This window comes from Bombyx mori, chromosome 9 (assembly GCF_030269925.1).
Source record: "Bombyx mori chromosome 9, ASM3026992v2".
Taxonomy (NCBI): domain Eukaryota; kingdom Metazoa; phylum Arthropoda; class Insecta; order Lepidoptera; family Bombycidae; genus Bombyx; species Bombyx mori.
In genome coordinates this window covers 9354633-9376633 of record NC_085115.1, presented here as the reverse complement: position 1 = coordinate 9376633, position 22001 = coordinate 9354633, and positions in this window count along the sequence as shown.

Sequence of the window (22001 nt, the reverse complement as noted above, 5' to 3'; positions counted from 1 at the left end):
ATAATGTAAGAACTCTCCATAGAACGGTATGATGACCTCTAATCTACATACATACAAATGACTTCCACGCATGGACAACAACAATAATTCTAATGTTTTACAAATGCGGTACGTCACCTGCAATCGAAACTACCTTATGCATAGGGAATAGAGTCGAAAACAATGCGAAACTAAATACAAATTTAGTTAGCATCCATCAGTACGGCGTTTGGTAATAGTTAAGTGAAAGGCCGAATACGTGAGAAAAGCAACGCCTATTCGAACAATGCCATATTTTGCCGTCATGTGGGCCAGTGATAGATCTCAGTAAATATTTCATTCCCACTCTTATGGCAATATGTTGTGATTTTATTTAACACGCCACGCTCTCTTTTTCAGTTTCGTAATAAAACGTTCTTAGCTTAATGAAGCGAAACGAGGTTATCATTATTGAAATTTTTATACACAATATTTAATTTCAGCTATACATACATACTAGTGCATTCATGAATTCGTCAATAATGACAATATATATAAAGTCGATTTACAAATCCCGCATAAAGTTACAAATGTTTCTAATGAAATACGTACATACTTTACTTTTTATTTTTATTTTTTATTGCTTAGATGGGTGGACGAGCTCACAGGCTACCTGGTTTTAAGTGGTTACATCTACAACGAAAATGCGCCACCCAACTTGAGATATAAGACACGAGATATAACTTGAGGTCATGTTCACGAATTATTTCCACGATGAAGGAACAACATCGTATGATCAAGATCAAACTTGCTAATATTATAATTTACCTAATTACTATACAAATGTATGGTCTATCTCAAGGTTGCTGGCAGGATTCACTTTGTGATCTCTAAATGTCCGGTAACAACTTAACATCAGATGAGCAGTAAGTTCGTTACCCATGTAAGCAATAAAAAACATGCTTTCCTGCCTTAGCATCTCGCATTTTATTACTGTAGACAGGTAGAAGAGCTCATGGCCCACCTGGCGTTAATTGTCCACCGAAGTCCGTAGACAATGTTCCACCCTTCGTACCGGAACGCAAGATTACTTTGCGGCAGAACTGTGGTACCTACACATACAGTTGACATTGATAGTGAAGGAGTAACATCGTATAAAAAAATCAAACCCGGAAAATTATAATTTGCGTAATTATTAATTTGATCGTAGAACATCTCCGCACGGGTAGGCACCACCACCTTGCCTATTTCTACCGTCAAGCAGAAATGCGTAAAAAAAATGAGCCGGTCATTACAACGATGTTTCCCAACGAGGGGCCAGCGCTCCACAAGGAGGCAATTTGATAATTAAGGGGGACAACCGCACTGAACTAATATAAAAAATCTGTTTTAAAATTATTTTGAATTTGAATTTCAGTTTTTTATTATAATAAATTCATATGTTCAATTATTATATTTCACATTCATTTATATTTGTTCTGATAACACGTTCATAGTTCAAGCAGCCTCCCGGTGTAATAATACTCAGAAAATGACATCTCTCTCCGGCAAATCCCTGAGCTGTCTTAAATACTCAATTTAACACCTATTGTAGTAACACTGTCGGATCTATTTCTTCAACAAAGCAATAATACGTTTCAGTTTGAAGGTCGAGGCAGCCGTGGTTTTCGTGCTCTTGAGATTTCGATATCCGGCCGCGAACTGAGCGAAGACATTAAGGGGTCTGTATTTGAGGAATTTAGCATAAGATCACTCAACACAGGGAAACAAATTAACCTATCTAACCTAACTATTAAACAAACCTATCCAAAAAAGTGTATTAAACCAATTTAATTGTAAAAGTGGTAACTGGTGGTAGGGTACATTACTACTACCCTGTCTATTTCTACCGAGAAGCCGTAATCTGGTTTAAAAGGTTTGATAGCCTATACAATTGACGCACTCAATTGGTCATCATCATCTTCAGCCTTTTGATACCCAATGCTGGGCACGGATCTACCCTTTTTCATTCCAAAATAATCAATTGCCTGCCATTTTCATTGACTTAATTGGTATTGTATAAAAATTCAAATATAATAATTATGATACTTATAATAATTAATTGTGATTTAATTTTTTTATTGAAATGACGGAGAGCAATTTAGGACATTTATTGAAACAATTTTTCAATAATCACTAGTATTACTTAATTTAAAAAAAATTGAAAATAGCTGCGTTTTCCAAGGCTCCTAGCATCATCAGTACCTAGCATAACGAAAGCGGAGCCGTTACCACAAAAAAAAATCAATAAACATCACCAGTTTAATAAATAAATTATTTCTTTATTATTATTAAGTACAATATATTTTAAAACATGCTCGGATTATTTTATATCGCATTGATAGAGAAGTTTTAAGTGTTAAAGTCATGGCCACCTTCACCTTTTGAGTTGAAATTAGAAAAGTATTTTGAGGTCATAAAATAAATCAAAACAAAACTGACATTACACAGAGTATACCTATATAATAATATAAGATAAAGTTTGTGTTGAATAAAGCCAATGATGTCGCTTTTTGAGGACAAATAAAGGTGTAACATTTATGATTGGTAATAGAAGATAATTTATTTTATTAAAATTGGTTTTCTGTGATCACCTAACCTACTCATCGAAATGGTTTTATAGTAAACGCTTATACATAATACTATTGAGATTTAGATCTGATATCTTAAAGTAGGGGACGTCATTCGTATCGTGATAACAACGGACTTGATGACCACTTAACAACAGGTGAGTAATGAGTTCGTCCACATATCTAAGCAATAAAAAATTTGCATCTGACATAGTTTTCATTTTCTGGAATTCTTTACTATTATTACACGAAAACAATTGTAAAATCTTCAAAAATCTTCAGCTGTATTGGGACAGGGTTACCTTTTCTTTCTCCACTATTTTACATGAACTTCATGGTAGGCATCGGCTTGGTTGTACCCCTGGCATTGTTGACGTCCATACGCGACCGTAGCCACTTACAATCAGTTGGGCCGTACGCTCGTCTGCCCAAAAAGGCAATAAAAGAAAATCAGCCTATTCCTGTATTCCGTATGTCACACATTTCCAAAAAGCACAGAGGGTATCTTGAAAAACTGGTGATTACTGGCATAGTGGAAGGAAAGAGATGGTGAGGTCCAGTCAAACACCTTAGCCTGACCAGATCCACAACACCATCGATTCCATCCTTTACGTTGCGCTCCGAGGAGGCAGAAACAGTTTGAGAAGACAATAACAGAAGAGGCAATCCGAGGATGAAAGTTGCGGATCGAGGTGGCCATCATCGGTCACTTCATCACGTCACTGACATCCTCAGACATGAGGAACACGACTGGAAAAGGAGGATTCCAATATTACCTGTATCATAAATATTACGGCTGTGTTCGTCTAAATTTTGTGCACATATGAGAAAAAAGAACGAAGTTTTTTTTTTAATTAGTCTTAGTAACTATTATAATATTATGTACACAGCTGACGCGCCTTAACTAAATACTTGAAACGTAAAGAAGATCTCCTTAATACATGACTTTAAAGTCATTTATACTAATATATAAATCTATAGTGGTTTTTACGGATGTTCCGTTATAACTACTGAACCACGCTTTCGATTGACTTGAAACTTGGTATCCATGTAGAAAATACATGCACTTAATGGATAAGCTAATATTTTTAAGAGTGTTGGACTCCCTACACCAGTTGCGGGGGCGTTAATGATGAGAACCTTTGTGGGGGTGAGAAATAATAATGTTTATTTTAATTGCCCAGCGAAGCGGACAAGTACAGCTAGTATTCTTATAAACTTATCGTCCTTCGTGTAGATTTCAATGCTAAATTATTATAGAACATCAACGATACACACTAAGTCAGTAACCCCGTTTATTAATATGAAGGTGTGCGCCTAATATGAATCACGAACTATAAGGGTACCAAAATATTGCTCGGGTCGGTTAAGCCACATCAAACGAATCCATCTACTGACGTTTAAAAGGAAACGTAGTTTGCATTGGGACGTCATTGGCAGTTGACATGCGATACTATATTTAACGTTTGCCTGTGACCTGACCTAACTTGACCTTTTCATTCCACTAGAGACATCTCTACTTGATATATTTTTTTATTAATAGAGTGTTTGAGTGGGAACTCGCGGTCATTTTCGTGTTGGTTCACCAGTCATATTTGGAAGCCTAAGCAGCCGAAGGTTTTTTTTATTGCTTAGATGGGTGGACGAGCTCACAGCCCGCCTGGTGTTAAGTGGTTACTGGAGCATGGATATCTACAACGTAAATGAGCCACCCACCTTGGGATATAAGTTCTGAGGTCTCAAGTATAGTTACAATGGCTGCCCCACCCTTCAAATCGAAACGCGTTACTGCTTCACGGCAGAAATAGGCAGGGTGGTGGTACCTACCCGCGCAAACTCACAAGAGGTCCTACCGTCCTAACGTAAATGCCGTCAAGAGCACAGCCAAGCCGACGCCTACTATATAGACACTGACAGTAACAGCTATCACATGTGGATGTTTTTTAAAACAACAATAATTAGACATATCTCTAGGGCGGGGTCAAACAAACTGTTTATTACATTAATTTATCTCAATTAATACACACTTTACACGTGTCCACAAGCTAATATATTTCCATGGCGAAGGAATAACAATATAATACTACCTATACTATGCTATATACCATACTATACTATACTACAATATAATACTACAAACAATATAAAACCAACCCTTTTTTCTTATTCGTATAAAAGACAAAAAAGTGGATGCCAAAAAAAATCCCCTTTTTTATTTAACGAACAATGATTTACCCGCAACGTGATGTCTAAGTACCTACATTCAACAATCGTAATTACTGTTTACGTAATAGTTCACGAGTCACTCTGAAGGTTGGCCGGTAATGTCATTCAATTTTATTGTCACTTAATTTGTCACGGCTTTTAACAACAAAACCTTACACGTGTAACTAAAATAAATTCCATTAAAATCCAATCAATTTTTTACAAGTTAAAGTTTACCGGAAACATATGAATTATAGTTGATCCTTAGGTACCATTGTTGTGTGTTAATAAATAAAACATGATATATTATTATGTTGATATTATTCAACTATTGAAACTCGGCCATGATCTGCTATGGTAATTATTAATTGTACCAAAAATTCCTTGCGTGCCATCTATTGCGTATTAATGGTATATTTTAACAAAAAACTTCCCTTGAGTAGTCATAGAAACGCATAAGAAAAACATTGATTTTCATTTATGTATAAAATATACGTAGGCTAACTAAAAATAATATACTTGAATAGCAAGCTGAACTCACAATTAATTTAAAAAAAAATTATCCTGTCGATACTCAGGACATGAGAACGAAGTCAGGGCCCTGAAACTGCGATATTTTTAGACAAATATTTTTTTGTATGGAAACTAGCGACATCTTGTAGCGGATGCCCCTAAACTTATATGTTATAAGGCATTTTTATTATTGTATGACTAAACACAGAAAATAAAAAAATAAAAATCATACAAGACTTTATTTGTTAAAGACGAATTGATTAAATTTTATCAATTAGTAGCTTCTGAAAATTTACAAAGTCCTTCATTAAAAATAAAATATAGGATAGGTAATAATATATTACTCCCATCTACAGGAGCAATGAAAAACTAATCTAAGCAAATAAGCCATCTAGTGGCCGACGCCCGTAAGCATTTTTGTTGAGTGCTTGAATTGCTTATCTATAACTAATTTATGTCTATTAACTATGAAAGAAGTAGTAAAATTATTGTCTTGTCATCCATTCTAAATGCGTGTGCAAATTTTCAAGTTAACCGGACGTTTTCAAGTCGATGAAAATGGCGTTAAAATATTTCATTACATGCAAAAAACATACGTACATAGCAAGATATTGAAAGCGTTTTAAAGTAGGCTTAAAAATATCAATTTGATCATCGTATAAATTATTCACAACCTTTCTGTGACTACTACATTCATCCGCAGTGCGTTTCAAGAGCTCATTTTTGCCACGTGCCCCCCGGCCTTGAAATAAACCCCCCGGCTCGACGTTTCCCAAGCGCTATGACATGTCCCCCTACAAACAAGCAATGGAAAGAGTTGAGTTTTTCTTTACGTATAACTTTGAAATGAATATTGATGGCCATCTCCACTTATTAATATTACTATATAGTCAGTAAATATAATTGGTCATTGTGAGAATTTATTTGTATAACAAGATGTTCAGTGGTAGACAGCTGTGAGAAAAACAATGATGCGTTCTGCTTTGAATACTAGAGACACAAAATTGGTAGTAATTTTTTTGTCATATCCACTTCTTTAGCCACTTAATATTAGATGGTACTTTTTACTGGCGGTGGACCTCTTGTGACGGGTAGGTACCACCACCCTGCGTATTTCTGCCATGAAGCAGTAATGCGTTTCGGTTTGAAGGGTGGGGCAGCCGTTGTAACTATACTGAGACTTTAGAACTTATATCTCAAGATGGGTGGCGCATTTGCGTTGTAGATGTCTATGGGTTCCAGTAACCACTTAACACCAGGTGGACTGTGAGCTCGTCCACCCATCTAAGCAATAAAAAAAATTAAAGAAAGATGGTCTGTGGTCTAAACTATACATAAGCGTTAATAAAAGTTATATTAGGTAGTAAATGTTACTGTCAGTGCATGTTAGACTTCAGGAATTTGTTTAAAAAATGGAACGACAAATACACTTAAATCTAAAACAATTCCACTTTCAACGACATTAAGCTTGGGATTTAGCATTCATCCTAGATTATGGGTGGGGGAAATAAGGTCATCGGGACCGATACAAATACTTAACAAAAATTACGATTTCGATTGAAATGCGTATTCATATCCAACCACCATTAACTACAAGATCCGTCCGAATAATACCGTAAATTTTTTGCTATGAAGGTAAGAAAATTTAACAAGATTATATAGAAACATTTAAGTTTTTTTTTATTGCCTAGATGGGTGGACGAGCTCACAGCCCACCTGATGTAAAGTGGTTACTGGAGCCCATGGACATCTACTACGTAAACACCCACCTTGAGATATAAGTTCTAAGATCTCAGTATAGTTACAACGGCTGCCCTACCCTTCAAACCGAAACGCATTACTGCTTCACGGCAGAAATAGGCAGGGCGGTGGTACTCACCCGCGCGGACTCACATGAGGTCCTACCACCAGTTTGCCAAAACCTTACTTCAAACGTAACCTTAAAGTACCCACCAGTCTAAAAACCTTAACAATCAACTCTCACAAATATTTCTTTTTCTCGTCTAATTAAACCCTATCTTGTCTAATAACAACAGAAAGGTGAATCGGAAACTTCGAATCCGATATTTGAACAAAATCAAACCGGATATGGACGTTCGTAGCTAAACACGGTCGTGTTGTGGGAGTGCGCTATTCCAGCCTCGCCGGAACAAAGAGATATGCCTACTTCCTCATTCACATGCCCAAAGAATAAAAAAGGAACAGATTGGTTGAATTTGCGGTTAGATCGTAAAATAAAAATGCCTTACAATACTTATCGCACTATACAAAACTTACAATAATATATTTTAATATTAATTACTTAATATTAAAGTGGTGATAATTTTTGCTGGCGGTAAGACCTACCTATCCGTGCAGACTCACTCTTGTGAGTACACACATGGATAGGTACACACATGGAGCCCATAGACATCTACGACGTAAATGCGCCACCCACCTTGAGATATAAGTTCTAAGGTCTCAAGTATAGTTACAACGGCTGCCCCACCCTTCAAACCGAAACGCATTACTGCTTCATGGCAGAAATAGGTTGGGTGGTGGTACCTATCCGCGCGAACTCACAAGAGGTCCTACCACCAGTATACTCAACAGTATACTTAACACCAGGGGGCTGTGAGCTCGTCTACCCAGATATAAATAATAAAAATATAAAAAAATTCCGACACCAATTAGAATTTTACATTTCAATCCATGCTTCCACGATTAAACTACTTTTATTTCAAATTTCAATATTCTCATAGGCTCGTCTATTTCAAATAATCTTTGTCGCAACGCACCTAAGCTGCGGCACGTATGTCCACGCGGGGTGGAGCACGAAGGAGATCGAAAATAAAAACTCCCTCGGAGGGGGTGCTTCATCCCCAAACATATTACGGGAATGTCGGTAGGTCGAGGTTCCGGACCTTACGATTTTTTTTTGCGATAGTCCGCTGCCGATATCGGTCCTCAAATTGTTTTATTTTATTTTAATTTATTGTCGTTCACAAATATTAAACAAAAGTCATGCGAAAGTTTTCTGTACATCACAAATACATAATTGAGATTATCCACTCGTCATCGTGAACGAAGCTTAACGATACTTTTAATTTGTTGCTACGTTTTAGAACACTAAGATTTTCGAAGTGATTTCCCAATTACTAAAAGTTATCAATCAGGATTTACAAGCAAATCCGTAAGGCATACATAATCATGCCGTGCGACTACATAAAATCACGCAACTGTGCAATTCTCGTAAAGATTCTCGTATTAAACCTGGTGTTTTACCATCGTTCAGGTAAATAAAATGAAGATAGCCGTGAAAACGAATGAGTACGGTATCAACAGATTTCGCTCATGGCGGCACCCGGAATGGCTTTTCTATTCAATTTTCGATAGAGATTTTTTTTACCTACCCGCAGTTTTGCGTACGACCGGAACCAATAAATCTCTTCTCGAGGTATAAGGGGCGAATTAATCACATGACTACTTCGAAGACTCGTCAATCGACAGATCCACGGCTTAAGCAAATGTGAACTCAAGCGTGCAAAAGAAAGAGGTCCACATTAGATTGAGGCTTCGTTTTTATTTACCGAACGCAAGGTGCAAATAAATATTAGGACCGGCTCGGATACACTCCGAGGAGATTAAAGTGTTCGCCAGTTCGGGATCACCAATGTAATGTAAATGAGAAGCGAATTGGTTCGAATACTGAAACAACACTTATCTCGGTACCTACGCGTAGAAGTAAATTATAAAGCTAATTTACGCAAGCCGTAAAGCGAAAAAACACTTGATTAAATAGGGAAACCCGAAATTTAAAAGCTACGTTGTTTCCCGCCCATTAGGGTTAGGGGTGGCGGGTTGCTTTTCGGGAGGGCAGCGGGCACAAATTAATAAACAAAACTGGCCTGGGCGCGGACGAAGCGACATATATTGTGTACATTATACACATCGTCCTTCTGATTGTTAACTATATGATTAACGTAAAAAAACGTTGACTAACATATCAATGCACCCTTACAAGCAATAACTAATTATAAGCACCTACACCTCACTGTATTATACAAAAAAAACGCGACAGTAAAAACACATTAAAGAATCTTGATCGTTACGCAGAGAAAATCCTCAATTCGCTATAAAGAGTATGTGTTCCCGTGCGGCCGAAGAAACGTTGTCATTCAAAATCAGACCACGTGTACAATATTTCATCATCAGGAAGGGTGGTGGAGTCGCACCCTTACTCGAGAACTCTCCCGCCTTCGCGCCCACCCCGTCGCCCGACCCAAAAAGTCTATCTGCACTTGACACGGGAGGAAACGGGACAGATTAACCGTAGTGAAGGGAACAAAGCTAAATATGTTTCAAGCTGATACTTACCCGATTGTAGTAACTGCAAAATTTGCAGATGCTAATTACTGATAGAAAAGAAATGCAAATCAGATGGCCGGTGCTTTAAGATGGCAACGAAAATTATTGATTGAATGATTATATTAATAAGTAAGTGTACCTTGATCGAATTAAGCTCTTATATATGAACATTACATTATAAATAAAGTATACATTGATAAAAATCAAAAAGTTTTTTTTTCATTTTTATGTGATATAATTGACTAAACTAATATTAGTTTTTTTTTCATTGTTATTGAAATCGTTAACTACCAATCGTAAAAAAAAAAGTAATTAATCTGCGTGCTAAGTATACTGTATTCGGTATAAAAGTTATACAATGCTGAAAAAGGATGGAGGAATGAAATGATGGAACCATTTTCAGTCTACGGCGAGAAATGCCCGCACACATACAAACCGTTCACCTCGTTTAACGCACACAGGCGCGATTTCCGGCGTGAAAAGTTTGAGCAGTAATTTATATGACGGTTTAAATAATTACTACGCGTTTTCGGCTCAATTTGTAGATGAGCCCGCCCTTTTCGTACCGTTGACATTTATTCGCTGGTAATTTCGCAGAAAGGCGTCTGCTGCAGTCAAGTGACGTTTTATTAAATCCTGATTTGAATTAAGAACACGCGATCATAATATTGACATCTATATATTAATACGTGAAGCAGAAACTTTGTACCCCTTTTTACGAAAATTGCGCGGACGGAGGAGTATGAAATTTCTCACACTTATAGAAAATATAGTGAAGGGGTGCAGAATGCTAATTTTTTTTTTAATTATGCATAAAAAAAAACATTACATCAATAAAGAAAACGTTACACATACATTGTCAAACTTTTGTTATTGTTGAAAGTCTGGGATCAAATTGAGAATAGATTAATATGTACATACTGTTTGTCTTTAATATTATTTGTCTATAGTGTAGTCATGGCGAAATCTGATTATAGAAATAAAATAATAGTCTATGACAATACAGTTATAATAGTGTACAAACTTATAAATTTCAAATAATTCTAGTCGAATTTCGAATACCGGGGGACCACTAGTAATAATAAAAATAATAATATATTTGGATTAAGAAAAACACATTGCAAGAACGCTAGGCGGATTATTTGGCGGCACATCATCACTTAAACGATTTTCAGAGTCTATGGACATTGCCGTCGTTGTCACTCCTCTTGCGACATTATCGAAATGCTCACGCGATGATGTCCATAGGCTCTAGTATCGACTTAACGTCAGATGGGCCGTAGGCCGTTTATATAATGCTAGAAAAGAATGTGACTGTTTCAACAGAATATTCCAAAAATATCTTCAAATTACCTTAAGATACCTTTAAGTAAACTGAGATATGTACGCAATATAATTTTCCTATTATTTGCGTTTTGTATTCAATTAAAAATATGTTTTTCTGTGGTTGACTTTATATCATTGCGATCACTATGAATATAAATGGCCGCCGATGTATTAAATGCATTCTTGATGATTAAGATTAAAAGAAAGTTTTCCGAGCGCTATGACATGTCCTTCTTCAAACGAGGCTTGCGGAGAGTATTAATGGTAGGCAACGGCTTGGCTCTGCCCCTGGCATTGCTGACGTCCATGAACGACGGTGACCACTTACCATCAGATGGGCCGTATGCTCGTCTGCCTACAAAAGCAATAAAAAAAAGAAAAAAAGAATTGTACTTAAGCTTACTTATAATAAAAAATCATACAAATAGTACTTATTATACATAGGCTATATAAAGAAACTATTATTTCAGTTTCACAACGCGAAGAATACCCACCGAATAGTCATCGAATGTTTTCTCCTTATGAAAGTTTCTTCAGCGGCCCAAAATAATCTTGATTCGTTTTCTGCAACATAAAAGACTGCTTGATCCCATTGCCATCTGCTTCGAAAATAGATTGCTTGTCAATAAAAATGTAAATTCCACGCTTCGGCTCTCGGCTAATTCATTTCCCAATGGAAAATCCGGGTGCGCGTCGCCGGAAATCCGTCGACCGTTCGTTTCAATGATATTTTTTTTATTTATTTCATGTTGACCAGACGTCCAGCTAGTTTGCATACTACGTTTGTCTGTAGCAACATCAGAAAATGATATGAACCGCTTTTCATCGGCATCCATACCCGCTCCAATACAAGCTCACACACTTTTTGTACAGATTCCAAATATTAACGTCTTTCCTGATGATTTATAGAGGTCCTTTCCCGTGAAAGAGATGAAGGGGCTTCCAGGGGACTCGATATGAATTCTAATACGGCTTTGCGATAACAACTATTGTTCAGGAACAAGATTTTTCCTCATGTGAAGCCACTGTACGTACATAAAAAACAAGATTTTTATCTTAAAGGCATGTAGCATCAAGAATTTCGAATTTATTGGGCAAGATATTAACGAAAAAATCGAAATACGCAAATTTGATCCCAAACCTCGGGTTTGCCGCTCACACTCTCGCGGTGATATGCCTGACACCCTAATCAAATAAGTACCTTTTACCGGGCCCGGGTATCTTGTGGCCTAAAGTGTAGCATGCCGTATTGTTTTAAGGCTTAATTTACAATGCGGGGAAGGCAACTGACTAGCTTCCGCATAAAACGTATTTGTAGGAAGGACGACCCAGAAAATGGGTATAATATACTCACACTACCGCCGCATCCTCGTCTTATTCTCCCAGCGCGTCCCCCAGGAGTCTGCAGAAATTTATATAACAAGCTATCTCGTCCGGGCTCAGTTATTGTCGGGGAAATACAGCCTCGAACATTATTTTTAATTAAACAAAAGTATTACCCATTAGCGTCTTTCGAACCAAAACATAGTTATTACGAGTATTAAAATCATGTATTTCAAATTATTCGTATGGTTTCCTATTTCCTTTGATTTTTATATATGAATAACAGTAGACAGCGGTATGACTCTACCCCTTCGCGTTTCTGAAGTCCATCGGCAATAATAACCACTCACCCTCAGTTGGGCCGTATGCTCATCTGCCTACAAGGGCAATAAAAATTAAATTGTCAACACAAAAATTTTAATAAATAAATATTAAAAAACTTTGCCCTAAAAGTATCATATCTAAAGCTATTATTGTGTAGACAAAATGTCATCAAATATGTATATATGCAAATTGTTTTAAGACGATTATTTAAAAATCAGATTCTTTAAATAATTTCTCATAGAATCACGTAAGACGAGGAGAACCCCCTCCCACCGTTCGACAATTCACGTTGAGCGATCGCAACCCTACTACAGGTTCAATGTTTATTTAGACGAACCCTACTCGAAAATAGCTCCTTCACCTCCCAAGTTCATTCTAACTCTAGATTATTCAATGTCAGAACTAAGACTCTATTCACTTATAATTCGGTTTTCTAAATTGAAACGAATTGAATAATGTTTCTTGTTAGTTTAAAATAAAATGTATGTCTACATGTCTTCGTGTTGTCAACTGCTCTGTCATAATCGTTATAGTCAAAGTTGAACTTAGTTTTAACAACAAAATATTAGCTGTCATATTGTCAATCGGAAAAGCAACTCAAGGCGTGGTGCTAATTAACAAGCCATAGTATTTAACGGCCGTCTGGTGTAGTGGTAAGTGACACGGTCACTACACAAGGGGGTCGCGGGTTCGAATCTCGCCAAGGGAAGATATTTGTATGATAATTATAAATGTTTTTTTCCAGGGTTATGGATGTATATTAAATATATGTACGTGTATTATAAAAATCTTACATTTATTTCCGTTATTTGGTACCTATAACAAGTTCTTTACGAACTTATCACGGGACCAGTTAACGCGGCGTGATTGTTAGTAAATATTTATTATATTAATAAAAATAGAAATACATAGCATGAAACCTAAAACAAAAACTCAATTTGATTCCGTATTTACTAAGTAAGGGATGGAATGACGACAGTTTGGCGACTTTACGTCACCGTCCACAGTAGGCGTACCTATTAAGTGATGAATGATGTATACAGTTATTTGTCCCGGCTATTTACCGGCCAAGACGTTCTGGTAAAGAATAGGATTGTCTGGAACGTAAATTACAGCAAATTGTTTTTTTTATTACAAATATAGCGATGATATCTTTCGGCTAAGAAAGAATAGGAGCGCCTAATTCATCTAACATAGAAAGTAATGCTGAAATGATATTTTAGCAAGCGATATATGTGTGTAGATCATAAAAAAGGTATTTTATCTGTTAGTTGTATAAGAGCCACTTGTAATGCATCAATATATTATTTATTCTATAGTGCAATCTTTAACTTATAAATTAACTAGCGACCCGCCCTCAGTTCGCTTCGGAAACTGTAATTTATTATTGATTTTTCCACTATTTAATGGATGTTATTATACATATAAAACTTCCTCTTCAATCACTCTATATATTAAAAAAACCGCATCAAAATCCGTTGCGTAGTTTTAAAGATTTATTAAGCATACATAGGGACAGACAGATATAGGGACAGAGAAAGCGACTTTATACTATGTAGTGATTAGCTATAAAAAAAATGTATCAGTTAATACGCGAAAAACAACAAATAAAATACAAAATAATTCTAATCAACAACTGGGGCGCGATAAATTATAATCAAACTTACAGGACCTGATTGCCTTTCTTATTTTGAAAATAGAGAGAGAGTAACAGATTTTTATATTGCATTCAATAAATTCGTATGCCCTTTGACGACCTGCAGACGTTTCAAGAACAAAATGTCATACAGATTATCGACTCACGACCTGTACTGCGTGTGGAGAATGTTCAATCATTAATTGTAGATATTTTATTTTTTAATTATGCATTTATAAATACTAGTGGTCCCGCAGTAGTCGAAATTCGACTATAATGTTTATTGATATTGTATGTTTAAACATTATTATGGTTCTATTGTCAAATACTATTATATTTCTATTATATATAATCACAGGTTTCGCCAAAACTTACACCATAGATAAATAACATTAAAGACAAACAATATTAATCTATTCGGAATTTGACCACAGACTTTAAACATTAACAAAAGTTTGACAATTGACAAATGTGTGTGTGTCAAATACATGGTAGTATGTGTAATGTTTTTATTTTATTGATTTAATGTATGTTTTATGCATAATTTAAAAAAAAATTAGCATTGTGCACTCCTCTGTATTCTCTATAAGTGTGGGAAATTTCATACTCCTCCGTCCTCGCAATTTTCGTAAAAAGGGGTACAAAGTTTTTGCTTCATGTATTAATATATAGATTCAACACTAGATGTGCTTTATTAAAAAAAAAAAAACTAAACATTTTTTAATGACATTTTACGTTTCCATTGCAAACAACAATTCAAGCCATATTAAATAGTCGTTTATATTATTACAAAATTAGATTACATGTGACGTCATTTGAGGTCACAATAGCCGTTTAGAAATTCTAACTAAAACACACAAAACCAATCGTCAATAGTCTCTATACTCAAACCAAAACGTGACCTACGTACATAATCATTATTTTATTGATTTTTATGTCAGTATAGAATAGGGCTAGGCCTACGCAGATTAGCCTAATTTTGTACTTGGAAGTATTAAAAGCTTTTAAATAAATTAAATGACCGTTTCAGGCGTGCCTTTGACGATATGAACGAAGTAGTTACTTCAATATTGTCATAGACCACACAATACATAGAGCTGACACAGAAATTTCAGGCAGAGATGCCTGGTGTACTCGTATCGTGCAATGTGACTATGCCGGTCTTTAAATCCCGCAGGTATGTATTTTTCTTTTTAATATAAACAAAAAAAAAAACTCAAAACAAATAATATTAATGTATACTGGTGGTAGTGTGTTGTGGCGCCACCATGGGAAGGTCCCACAACACTGCCTATTTCAGCCACAAAGCAATCATATTACGTTCAAATTTAGTTTAGTTTCGAGTTTTGCCCATTTTTGAAATAGCATGTTTAATAGTAATTACAAATAGATATAATAACTTCTGCCTTAAAACATTATCACTTCAATAAACCTTTATGCCTTTTAATTCACTCACACCTGCAGACACAGTGGGTTGATTGCAACTGTCGTAGCATCAAATTGACGATATAATAAAAACAAAAAATGCCAACAAAATGACAACGGCAGCAGTACTGTCTTATAATACACCCCTTTAGGTAAAAAAAAATAGAACTCATAAACATTTGAAACATGTTACAAACCTACAACCTTGATAATCACCCATGATGTTGTTTAACCACAATTACATTAAGTGGTTCTCTATAGAAAGCTGACAAAAATATTTTTGTTTTCATACATACTAATTGCAGCTCGTAATAAACAAAATAAAGTACTATTCTATAAATTATTATATCTATGGCAAGTTGAAAAAAGGAATTTATTTGAATGAACTGATGTTATTGGTTAACAGAAATGATAAGACATCGATAACACATTCGTGGACAATTACGTACACGAAGCGTTTTAAATGAATTGAATATAAGCGGACCTATTGTTAGACCCGGGTACATGGAGACTTCCAAACTCGTGTTGATCCCCTGATCAAACTATACTAACGATCCAAACATGAAAACATTTTGAATCTTGTGAATTGGTTCATATAAAAAACGTTAGCAACTTATGAAAAAGTATTTTAAATTATTATAATTTATTAACATAATTTAGGATTTATTTATTTATTTTTTATTTATTTATTGCATTCAATACAAAGTCAGGCTTACAGTTTTCACCAAAACGCCTGACTCATTAACACAAAAACATTATTGAAATTATTGAATACTATTATAATATTATGCTAAAAATTAAATTATTTTCGAATAAAGTATTCCCCAACTATCGGCAAATACGTCAGCATCCTGGATTTCGGACAGAAATTCGTTTAACAGCGCAATTGCCCTGGCCGTTGGACAGTTCCTAGCTCTACGGGTCCTCAGCCCCGTCAACGTCGCAAATAAGTCAATTACGTCTCTTAACCTATTTTATCTTAGAAAAAAAAACCTATTTTATCTTAAGATACAAAATCTCGTACTGAAGAAACTATTAAATTCTTATCAGTTGCTTATATTATGTAAAACGTAAATCTACACAACGAATTATGAAATTTTTTCATACAGACAGCATAGCGTAGCATAGCATATATTATGTTCATATATGCTATGTATATCGAAAATTCTTTGTACGTGAATTCTAAAAACTTACTTTGGACTTTTGTTATGGTTTTACGCTTTAATATTTTATATCACCATCCTGCCTATTTTCTACTTCGAAGCAATCATGCACATTCGAGAGCATTCACAACTATGATGTCTACGAGGAGTGGTAACCGCTTAATTCATTAATAAACATAAAATTAAGATGGGAGCATAAAAGTAATTTTAATTCTTCTTTTCCCCACCTTATCCCACTAGGTGGGGTCGGCACAGCTGTTTTTTTTCTTCCATTCTCTTCTACCAGCCGTCATCTCAACACTCACTCCTCTCTCTCTCATATCGTCATTCACACACTCCATCCATGTCTTCTTCGGTCGACCTCTTCCCCCTCAACCTTGCACTACCATTTCTATACATCTCCTAGTCACATGCATCTTCTCTCTACCCATCACATGTCCACACCACGCTAATTTGAAATATATGTACTAATAAAAAAGTTTTTTAATTATTTCGCAAAAAAACCGAAGAACCTATTAAAAGAAAATACTTATCGTTTCAATAACTTAAAAATGTCAACCAATATTGTTGTCCTAATGTTGATAAAGACGTTCATTCATTCTCGTGACCACGATAGACCGTTGGCGAGATGAGGACTGCCAACATGACCTTGAGTCGACCTTGAGTCGTCGTGGCCTAAAGGATAAGACGTCCGGTGCATTCGTATTGAGCGATGCACCGATGTTCGAATTCCAGGCGGGTACCAATTTTTCTAATGAAATACGTACTCAACAAATGTTCACGATTGACTTCCACGGTGAAGGAATAACATCGTGTAATAAAAATCAAACCCACAAAAATTATAATTTGCGTAATTACTGGTGGTAGGACCTCTTGTCCGTGCGGGTGGGTACCATCGCCCTGCCTATTTCTGCCGTGAAGCAGTAATGCTTTTTGGTCTGAAGGGTAGGACAGCCGTTGTAACTATACTGAGATCTTAGAACTTATATCTCAAGGTGGGTGGCGCATTTACGTTGTAGATGTCTATGGGCTCCAGTAACTACTTAACGCCAGGCGAGCTGTAAACTCGTCCATCCATCTTAGCAATAAAATAAAACCTGGAGTGACTTTCTGGAGCAAGCGCAAGACAGGATCAAGTGGTGAGAACAACTTGTGAGGACAACTCGGAATTATGGTTGAAGCTGACAAATGAAAAATTTTTTTGTTCAACCGCCCTTAATAGCATGAAACGCAAAACGCACTTAACGATTATGCTCCACACACTATGATAGCATAGTACGCGTAGCAGGAGAGGACCTGGTCGCCCTGTACGCACTTGGCGACGCATCGTGGAGAGCGAGATGAGGACTGCCGGCATGACCTGGAATGATATTATAGAGCAGCGCAAGACAGGGTCAATTGGGGACAACTTGTGAAAACAACTTGAAATTATGGTTGAAGCTGACAAATGAATCATTTTTTTTGTTCATCCGCCTTTAATAGCATGAAACGCAAAACGCACTTAACGATTATGCTCTACACGAGCAGATTAGCTCAAGGTATATTCAGCCTGAAATAAGGCCAAGACATGAGGTTGAGTTTCAAAAGCATTAAACAACGACTGCCCCACGGTTCAAACCGAAATTCTCATGCTCAACCATCTATTTAAATAAACAGGCAAGATGTTAGTACGTGCTGTAGTGGGCTTGCTATTCGCCCTATCACCAGTAACGATTGACAATTATTGTTAGTTTTTGGAATACACGACTCTTATTTACAGGATTGAAGCTCCAGCATAGTCGCATTGCTGGATGTGAGCACGCCACGATAACCTTAAATATTGTAATGGCGTAGCTCACTTTTAAAGTAACCTCTTGGTATTACTGATCGCCACGAGTTAGATAACTATTTTTTTTATGGCTTAGTTGGGTGGACGAGCTCACAGTCCACCTAATGTTAAGTGGTTACTGGAGCCTATAGACATCTACAACGTAATTGCGCCACCCACCTTGAGATATAAGTTCTAAGTTCTCAAATATAGTTACAACGGCTGCCCCATCCTTCAAACCGAAACGCATTACTGCTTCACGGTAGAAATAAGCAAGGTGGTGGTACCTACCCGCGCGGACTTAAGAGGTCCTACCACCAGTAAAAAGTGAAAGTTGAAGTCTCAAGTGAACTGTATACTAGTCTGTCTATAGAAGACAATTAAAATAAAAAATAAAACGAGTAAACGCTCTTACGACATTTGGGGGGCATCTACTGGCTAGACGATAACCATGCCCACAACCAGGATATCAACGAAAATAATACGTAATAACTCGCAATTAAACACCGAATCAAAAACTGTCACTTGAAAATAAAAATACAATATTAACTACGCGTCATGTGCCATTTTGTTGGCAGCTTATCAGTAATTTTGAAAGGGTTACAGGAAAAACATTAACTAATTGCGGCACTAATTAGAAGTTAAGTACGAAACGTGTCCACAGTAACGGGGAAATAGTACGAAACGAAAACGTGACTTGTTTACGTGGTGCTGTTCGTATTTAGACTGTGTGGACACATGGAAGTACGAACGATCACTTATATTTTGATATGATTAATTTTAATATTCAATAACTTTAAAGGATTATTTGCGTGTGTCGCCTTCATGATCCCGATACCTCTGATACCTCTCGACTCAGTACCTCTGATCAGTATCATCATCATCATCATCACAGTGGCGTTTCGGTTTGAAGGGCGGGGCAGCCGTTGTAACTATACTGAGACCTTAGAACTGATATATTGTAACATAATTTATTAATTTTATTTATGCTTACACTGGTGGTAGGACCTCTTGTGAGTCCGCGCGGGTGGGTACCACCGCCCTGCCTATTTCTGCCGTGAAGCAGTAATGCGTTTCGGTTTGAAGGGTGTGGCAGCCGTCTTAGCTATACTTGAGACCTTAGAACTTATATCTCAAGGTGGGTGGCGCATTTATGTTGTAGATGTCTATGGGCTTCAGTAACCACTTAACACCAGGCGGGCTGTGAGCGCGTCCACCCATCTGAGCACTAAAAAAAATTTTTGGCAGAGCAGTCGTGGTCATGTGGAATTCTTGTTTATTAAAGCCTTGACAGCTGTTATCCATAGTTCGCGAACACACTCATTAAGTGGGATTTTGGAAAGGATTTTCACTTGATCAGTCTCCAGTGTAATGACAATAAGTAGTTTTGTTAGTGAAAATAATGTGAACTGCTTCTATTGTCTAAAGCTTGTCCAATGTTCGACATTCGACCATAATCACTGACTCCGGAAAATTTAAATTAATTTTCTCTCTTCTACCGCTATCGACATTTTGAAGAAAAACAATGATAATGAATGGTACTTAACTGTGTTGCATTTATCTATTTATAAATTTATATAGACGCTACTGCCGCATATTGACGCATAAATAAATTTCAAATTAGTATAAAAAATAATCGTTTATCTTTTAATCATATATCCGACATACCAACCAAAGTCAAAATCCGGCTACAATTCGTATCCATTTTCAAAATTAACAACAAAATGTTTTACTACGCATTATCCGTGAAAATCTTTGGAATTGCTATAGGAATTCCATTTTTAACGACGTAGGTAGAGAGTCATAAAACACTATGCGCAAAGGTCAAATGTCGGCAACAAGGCAACCGTCGCTGTGACCCAAATAAACTGCGGCCATTGTACCAATTCAAATCAATCCAATTACTTGCATACAAGGAGGCGGCCTGGTACTGTTCATCTAGATCCTATTATACTATGATACTCGGTGATCTATATTTTATAAGATCTTCTAGTACTGTGAAGTACTTACTCTAATAAAGTAAAAATCTTACAAAAAAAATTACAGTAATGTGATTAGATCTACAATGCGATAAGATACTTATTTATTAGTGGTGGTAGGACCTCTTGTGAGTCCGCACGGGTAGGTACCACTACCTCTGCCTATTTCTGCCGTGAAGCAGTAATGCGTTTCGGCTTGAAGTGTGGGGTAGCCGTTGTAACTATGCTGAGACCTTAGAACTTATATCTCAAGGTGCCTGGCGCATTTACGTTGTAGATATATATGGGCTCCAGTAATCACTTAACACCAGGTGGGCTATGAGCTCGTCCAACCATCTAAGCAATAAAAAAAAAGATAAACGATCCAAAAAACGTAATATATTATATTGTTGCATTATAGTTTAAGAAGAAAATAATACAATACAATCAATATAGTCAACAAGTAAATTTTAACTTTAATATTTGTTCCTTCTTAGAATTAAAATTTCATCGAATAAAAAACAAATGAGAATCAACTTAATATTTTACAAGTTTCAAACCGACACTGCAATTGATTTTGAATCGTGACAGTAACTATACCATTTTTCTATGTCAAAAACATTAGAATACTATGTATAATAGCTCAGTAAATGGTCAACTAAACGTAACTTCAACGGAGTTCAATAAGCAGTTCTCGAGGTGAAACATCCACAAAAAGGCCGACTGACGCCGACCTAAATACTCGGAGGGTAATCCAATTATCACGAATGCAGAGTGTGTTCGTGTACATTATATACACACACTTTGTACAGGGAAGCGGTTGTTTGAATGATTTTTCATTTTAATCTCCGTTGCTACGTTTTTGTTTTTCGTTTTTTTTTTTTTTTTTCAGCTCGGAATTTTCCATTTGCCCTTTTCGCGAAATGGGATTGGGTGAATATTTTGTTGAGTAGAATTTAAAAATATGAAATTTATGACGGACCTTACCTGGTAATTACTGTAAAAAAATAACTGGCGGCAAGGAGTTTATTTAACATAGCTGCTACACGCGGCTTCACACGCGTGCTCAAGCAATTTTATTAATAAATTTTTTTGAGGTTAGGTATGTTTTTTAAAGATAATACAATAGTTTCCTGTGCGAATGAGATATATCTTCAGGGTAAAAGGTAGTCACTCTCCTGTCCTAAATATATTAATTAAAAAAATCATAGCAATCCATTGCTTCGTTGTGACGCGAACAAACAAACACTTTCACATATATAATATGACTATTACTCTAGTATAACAAAATCATTCCGCTCCGCGAAGAAGTCACGGGTTTCGGTTTGCATAATGAGACAACTGTTATATAATACGATTGAGACATCGACCTCATATGCCCCGGTGGGTGCACGACGTACTACTACT